At 50.6% G+C, this 6,698-nt stretch overlaps 1 long non-coding RNA gene across 1 annotated transcript; it reads left to right on the top strand.

Annotated features, from left to right (window-relative positions):
* Positions 1 to 1,147: 1,147 nt before the first annotated feature.
* LOC105854196 lies at positions 1,148 to 5,918 on the top strand. The gene is made up of 3 exons (XR_001145895.1): positions 1,148 to 1,519; positions 2,237 to 2,373; positions 5,400 to 5,918. It is a non-coding gene; the product is annotated as an uncharacterized LOC105854196 (long non-coding RNA).
* Positions 5,919 to 6,698: the final 780 nt, after the last annotated feature.

Raw genomic sequence — 6,698 nt, 5'->3', positions numbered from 1 at the left:
GATGCTGGAAGAGATAAGCAAACAATATCTCTGTGTTTGAGCCCACGTTATGGGCTGCCCTTGAAACCTGGCGTTCCCTGAAACTGGGCAGGCTGGCTCCTTCACTTGGGGACCAAATGCAGAATCTACTTAGGGTTAGTGATGAAAATAGCTGCTATTTATCACAGATTGGAAATGTGCCAGCCGCTAGGGATCCTGTAACAACCTATGGTACAGTTGAGGAAACAGGAGTCCAGAGGGGTTGGATAACTTTCCCAGAGCTCACGCAGCCCAAGAGCCAGTGAGTGCTGGCCTCCCGAGGCCTGGGCCTGTGCTTTCCCTTGGCGTTGGAGTGTATTTAATAACCAGATGCCTCATCATCTGTGAGCCCTTGCTACATGTTCTGCAAAGTGGGGTAGGAGAGAGGAACCGTGGAAGCAGACGTGAAGCAGACGAGGAATGGGAGACACCCAGCGCCTTGGAGCCCTGAGGGAAGGGGGTCAGTATGGCCTGGACTTCCGGGAAACAGCAGCGAGGAGGAGACTCAAGCAGTCATTTGCTGCCTTCTAAACACTCAGAATATTTAACCTCCCTGGAATCAGAAAGACAGTAGTATCTGTTGCCGGTGGGAGAAGCCTGGAGAAACAGCCCTTTTGTAGCCAGACCCGAACGCCATCTTGTTCTGATTGGCACCCTGGGGTTAAAGGTGCTCTGCACGCCCATCCGCCGGAAACTGTCAGTGTTACACGTCACCTATCTCAGCGGCAAAAGGAAGACACCTGCGTGTTTCCCAAGTGTGTATAGCTAAAGAATTCTTTTTTCCCAGCACTTATGCCAATACTTCATAGATTTCCAAAGCTGGGAGCCACTGATGTAGAAGAGAGCATCTCAATGGAAATAGAGGCAATTTACAATCCTCAAGCAACTCAAAAACCAAACGCCCTTTAGGTCTAATGTAACTTTCACTGTTAAGGCGTCTGTCATGCCTCACAAATCACGCTTTTGATGTTTGGGGTTTCCCACGTTACTACCGCAGCCAGACTATGACTGTCTCCCGTACGAATTCTTGGCTGGTGTGCCTTTTCATGTCCTATGGCTCCCAGCCCACACCTTGTCTAAAGAAGTTTTAAAATATTAGTTTAAAAGCAGAGCGCATAAAGAAGAAAACGAGAGGGGGAAAAATCTCACTTGGACGGGTAGCAATTATTGGTAATTTGCAACTGATTACTTCTTTCCTTGTTAATTGCTACGCATCAATCAGCACTCTTTAAGAGTTGTACATTATTTGAAATGCAAAATAATGCAAATTTTTGTCTTGGCTCTGGTCAGAAGTGAGTCTGCAGTTACAGGGAGTCAGCTCTGGAGCATGACCTCTAAAACACATCTTCTTTTATTGCTTTGGCTTCTGCAAACTGGAGGTGCCTGGGAGGCTGCAGCTTGGGAGTCTGCTATCTGGATGCAAATCCCTGGATCAGCAAGATGCTTGTCATCTCACTGACTCTCCTGATGTCACTTGCAGAACGAGGGTGGTAGGCAACGTGTAAGTGCTAGGGACCTTTTCATTCTCAGGCACAACCCCCTGCCCAAATACGCCTTCCTCTCCCACTCTCTAGACCCAGCCCCCGGGACGAGAGAGGCCGCTACTCTCCTGAGAGGTTACTGACTTGTTGGGAGGTTCGTCTTAAAGGTTCTTCTTGCCCTGACTCCCTAACCCAATCCCCTTTCTTAAAAATAAATCTATTTATATATGCACACAGAACTGAGGTACAGGCCAGAGGTGAGGGGGTGAGAGGATTCCCCAGAGACAGAGTGGGCAGCAGAACAGGCAGATCTACTGAAATACACTGCTGAGGGGAGCAGCGTGCAGGACAGCAGAGGTCTGCGGCTCCATGCGTGTCACTCCCTGGGCAGCACGGAACTCATGCTGCAGTGGCTGTGGTAGCTCCATAGCGCTGCACTTTAACCATTGCGTCACTGGGGAGATCTCCAACCCCATTTTGAAACTAACCCCCCCAGGATAAGTGAGCCACAAGTCATTTGCCACTGGTGGGACAGACAGGGGTTTCTTTATGTACTGGCTTTCTTTCCTTTCATTCTTTTCTTTTTTCAGGAGGGTGTGGGGGAAGAAAGGAGAACACTCCTGAAGGGGTAGAGACCTACATAGGATAAAAGATGCCTCTGCATGTTGGTAGCGTTCAACAGCACAAACCCAGGGGCCTAGGGTTGACACAGTGGGTGGCTGTGCTCTACAATGCAGGACTGGACCCAAAAGCAGACACACATGGACACACGGAGGAACAGCCTCGGAGGTGACACTGGAAGTGGGGGGCTTCCAGCAGGCCGCAGGTGGAATCCACTGAGCAGAGACCAGGGCCCGAGCTGAAGCGGCACACGGTAACCTGCCACGGACACCTGTCCTCGCCAGTGGGTCTGTCCCCTGCCCACCCCTGCTGTAGGCTGCTGGTGCAGGGGTGAGACAATTCACCCAGGGCAAGCAGAGAGCAGAAAAGGTGGAGGGACCGAAATACGGCGGGGAGACAGGCGGGTGTCCTGCCTCACCGGTGGCTTGACGGCAAACACGCCAGCAGATCAACTGCCAAGGCCGGGGGGACACGCTTTTCCCACCAGCCTCTGCCCGGGTAGGGGCTTGCCACGCTCCTCCTCCTGCCCCGGGGCTGGCGGCGTGCCCCTCCCGGCCTGGCGCGCCTCAGGTGCCCCCGCTTTGGTCTGCAGTTCTGGCTCCTGAGGGGAAAAGTTGAGCTTGGCTGTGTTTTTTCCGTCCCTGCTCCCCCCGCTTCTTGGGTTCACAGTATCTTGCAAGCATTTTTGTCCTTTGGTGTGGAAACCGCCCATCCTTGGTCTTCACAAAGCCGGGAGCTTCCAGGGATCGCTGGGCTGGGTGACCCACACACCTGGGGAAGTCGTGGCTGCCCCTGGGGAGACTGTAGGGGCTGGGCTGGGGCTCAGGGTGACTCCTGCAGGGCCTGTGGTCACCGCCCCTCTATGGGGTGGGGGAGAGTTTCAGTTTGCCCAGCTATTTAGAGGCTGGAAGGAGTGGGTGGAGAACTTCAGAGACTTGAAATCTGAACAGCCGTTGTTTGACTGCTGAAAACAAGGGGCTTCTCAGCTGCCACATGGCCCACCAGGCCTGTAAAGTCCAGTTGGGGCAGTCGTGACCCCTGCGGACGAGCTGTGCACACCCAGGGCCCGTCCCCCACTTTGGAAGTGTCTGCGGACAGACTGGGGCCGCATGTCCGGTGGCCTTGCTCCCCAGCTGGCTGGTCAATGTAAACTGCCATGGCCGTGCAGGACCCCGTGTTCAGATTCCCACTTCGCTCCCACTGACCCCTGCAGGGTTTTTCACACAGCGGCCTCCTTTTTGGGGGAGCAGCTGCAAATTAGAAGGCTATTTTAAAATCTGCTATTGAGAGAGGAGTGTCGGAATCCTCACCCTACCCCTGACTTTCCCGACACCTGCTAAGGAGCCTGAGTGTTCGCTGCCCTCAATCTCTGTTCCTAGCCGGCTGCCAACTATCACACCCACTGGAGCAGGGTGTGTGGACAGCACAGCGGGTCAGAGTTTGACCCCACCCATCCAGTCACAAGTCCTCTTCCTTGTGATTCTCCTCATCACCTGCCTCTCTTGGCCATCTGGTCGCCCCAGTGTTCTGCCCAAAGAGGAAACGCAATCTCGTGGGCCAGCCTCTCCCCACATTAAAACTTAAGACCAAGGGCCAGGAGAAACAGGGCTTCAAGCAGCACCATCAGTTGGCTTGAATGCAGGGGTGCGAGGGTGGGGGGCTCACAGAGAAGCCCCATGTCTGTGACCACACACCCATGTGCTTCCAGGCTTTCTGTGCTGAACAAACATATTTGACTCTCACCTTTAGTTTTGGCGGTTTCAGCCTTGATAATGTAGTAGCTGGTGACTGTCTCAGAATTCTTTATTCCTAGCACGCGCAGAGGCCAACATTCTCTGTGCTCTTCCTTTGTGCCAAGCCAAGTGTTACCTGTACATTAACCCATTAAGTTGACAGAACAGTTCTACAGGGAAGGTTCAGGTATCACCCCAATATTTCTGATGAGCTAGCTGACCACTCACGAGGGTAAGCAACTTGTTTAAGATTATAAGGCTCCTGTGTCAGCAAGAAACAGGTGACAGAGACAGTTTTACAGCCGCACCACTTCTCGTGAACACAGTGACTTTCTGTTGTCCTGGATGAAGGCCTTTCCATTTTACCAAGTCTAGGTCTTGTATACATTGAGCTAACACAGGGATTTGCAAATTGCTGTTCGTGAGCCAAGTCTCTCCTCAGGCCATTTTTGTAATGCCTACATGCCTACACACTAAGAATGTTTTTTTTTTTTTTTTAACATTTTTCAAGAGTTGTTACATACACACACCTTGAATTGTGTGTTAAGATGGTAACTTTTTTTTCTGACTGAACCTTTACATAATTTTTTAAAATTGTGATTAAAAACATATAGCATAAATTTCCCATCTTAACCACTTTTAAGTATCTTGCTCAGTAGTATTAAATATATTCACATTGTTGAGAAACACATCTCCAGAACATTTTGTCTCACAAAACGAAAACTCTGTACCCACTCAACAACAACTGTCTGTTTCTCTGGAAATCACCAATCTACCCTGTTTCTATGACTTGATTACTTCAGATACTTCCTGGGAGCGCATCCCATCATATGTATTTTGTGACTCGCTTATTTCTCTTAACATAATATCATTGAGATTCATCTACCTGGTAGATGAATCTGTTGGTTGTATCCTTTGATACACAAAAGTTGAAGTTTGATATAATCCCACTCATCTATTTTCACTTTTGCTATTGTGCCTTTTCATGTTTTATTTATGCATAAAAGAACTGGGGTACAGCCCAGAGATGCAGAGAGTGAGAAGCTTCACCAGAGACGGAATAGGGAGAGAACAGGCAGATCTACTAAAATACACTGTCTCAGCGGGGCGACAGGAGAGGCCTGCTTCACCCTGTGGGTCACTCTCTGGCTGGGGATCAAATTGCTACCACAGTGGCTGGCCATAGCTCGACAGCACCGAGAACTTAACCCCTGCACCCACCTATGCTTCTGGCATTATATCCAAAGACTCGTTGTAGATCATGTGTTATAAAGGTTTTCTCCTCTATTTCTTATCAAGGAGTTTTATAGCTTCCAATCTTATGTTTAGATCTTTAATTCACTTTGAACTTTTTTCGGAAAAAACTATGGTGTAAGATATTGGCCCAGTTTCATTCTTCTGCATGTGGATATTCAGTTTCCCCTTCTATGTGTTACGTGTATTTTAACACTTTTTTTAAGGGGGGGGAGACAAAAAATGTTATTCAACAGACAGTCTCTGGCCCACAGAGCCTAAAATATTTACTATATACTGTGATCCTTTGCAGAAAAGGTGTGTTGACACCCGAGCTGCACACCTGGTATTCTGTTGCACCAACATCGTCCTGCGGACAGTAAGCCCGGCGTGATGTCTGCTGTCCCCCACCTCTCTCTGGACTGTGCTGCTCAGACTGCCCTTGACAATTTAAAGCCGAATGAATTCGTTCTGCGCGTGAAGATGGAGGTGCCGTTGGGAATTTTTAAATCCCTGCTGTGTAAACTTGGGCCAGCCGGCAGATGGTTTCTTGGTTGTGAGACAAGAAGGAGAAATTTTGGCCTGGGAATGGAGGGAACTGAAACAGGGCACAGTGACCAGTGCTCGGGGAGACTTTGGCAAGGAGCTCTGGAGGCTTCTTAGAAGGAAGAACCACTATGAGTCACAGGCAGCATTATTACCTTAACAGGTTTTGAACTGCTGCACCAAATAAATGTGCAGGATAGTCTGCCTGGGTTCTAGGAACATACTCCACAGTGGGTGTGCCTGCAGGACCCACCGCGGTGAGCTAATGTAAGGCGTTTCATAGCTCACCTCAGGTGCTGGGGGAGGGGGGTTCTGGAGGCCTGGCCTGGGTTTCTCTCGGTACTCCTCTCTCTTCTGAGCAGTACTGTACTTTTTTTTTTTTTTTAAGATTTATTTATTTGTGCATACAGAACTGAGGTACAGGCCAGAGGTGCAGGGGCAGTGAGAGGCTTCACCAGAGACAGAGTGGGGAGCAGAACAGGCAGATTGTCAAGGTCCACTGCTGAGGGGAGCAGTGGGCGGGTCAGGAGAGGTCTGCCGCGCCCTGTGGGTCACCTCCGGGGCGGGGATTGAACTCAGTGCTGAAGTGGCTTTCACTTCTCAGTGCTGCTCTTTAACCCGCTGTGCCATGGGGGGGGGGGGTACTGTACTTTTAGAAGCTCACAACACGATGGGTCTCCACCTTGTTTCCTGCCTGACTCACACCTTAGGAAAAGGCCCTGAGTAGAAATAGGCCTCCAGGAAAGTCTCTAGGGAAAATCTCCTCTCTGACCCCCACAACACTCTGCGCACCAGAGCAGGGGTGAGCTAGCTGGGAGGACAGTCAGGGCAGGGCGGTCCGGCATTCTGCCCTCCCCTTCAGAAGCACTCAGTCTTCAGCATTCACCCCTCTGCAGGGCTCCAGGAAACATGTGAGGGTTAATTATTTTTCGGGGCTGACTCAGACAGTGTTTTCTGTGCCAGAGAATTCTGTCAGCCAAGCACGCACGGTTCTGCTGTTACCCCTCTGAGGGAGTCTTTGGAGGCTGTCAGGGAGGAAGCCCCACTGGCAAGGAGGCCCAGGCCC

This window comes from Condylura cristata, unplaced genomic scaffold, assembly GCF_000260355.1.
Source record: "Condylura cristata isolate star-nosed mole 26May11 unplaced genomic scaffold, ConCri1.0 scaffold00029, whole genome shotgun sequence".
Taxonomy (NCBI): domain Eukaryota; kingdom Metazoa; phylum Chordata; class Mammalia; order Eulipotyphla; family Talpidae; genus Condylura; species Condylura cristata.
Note: the sequence above shows the minus strand (reverse complement) of the source record. Positions and strands in the feature narration are given on the sequence as shown.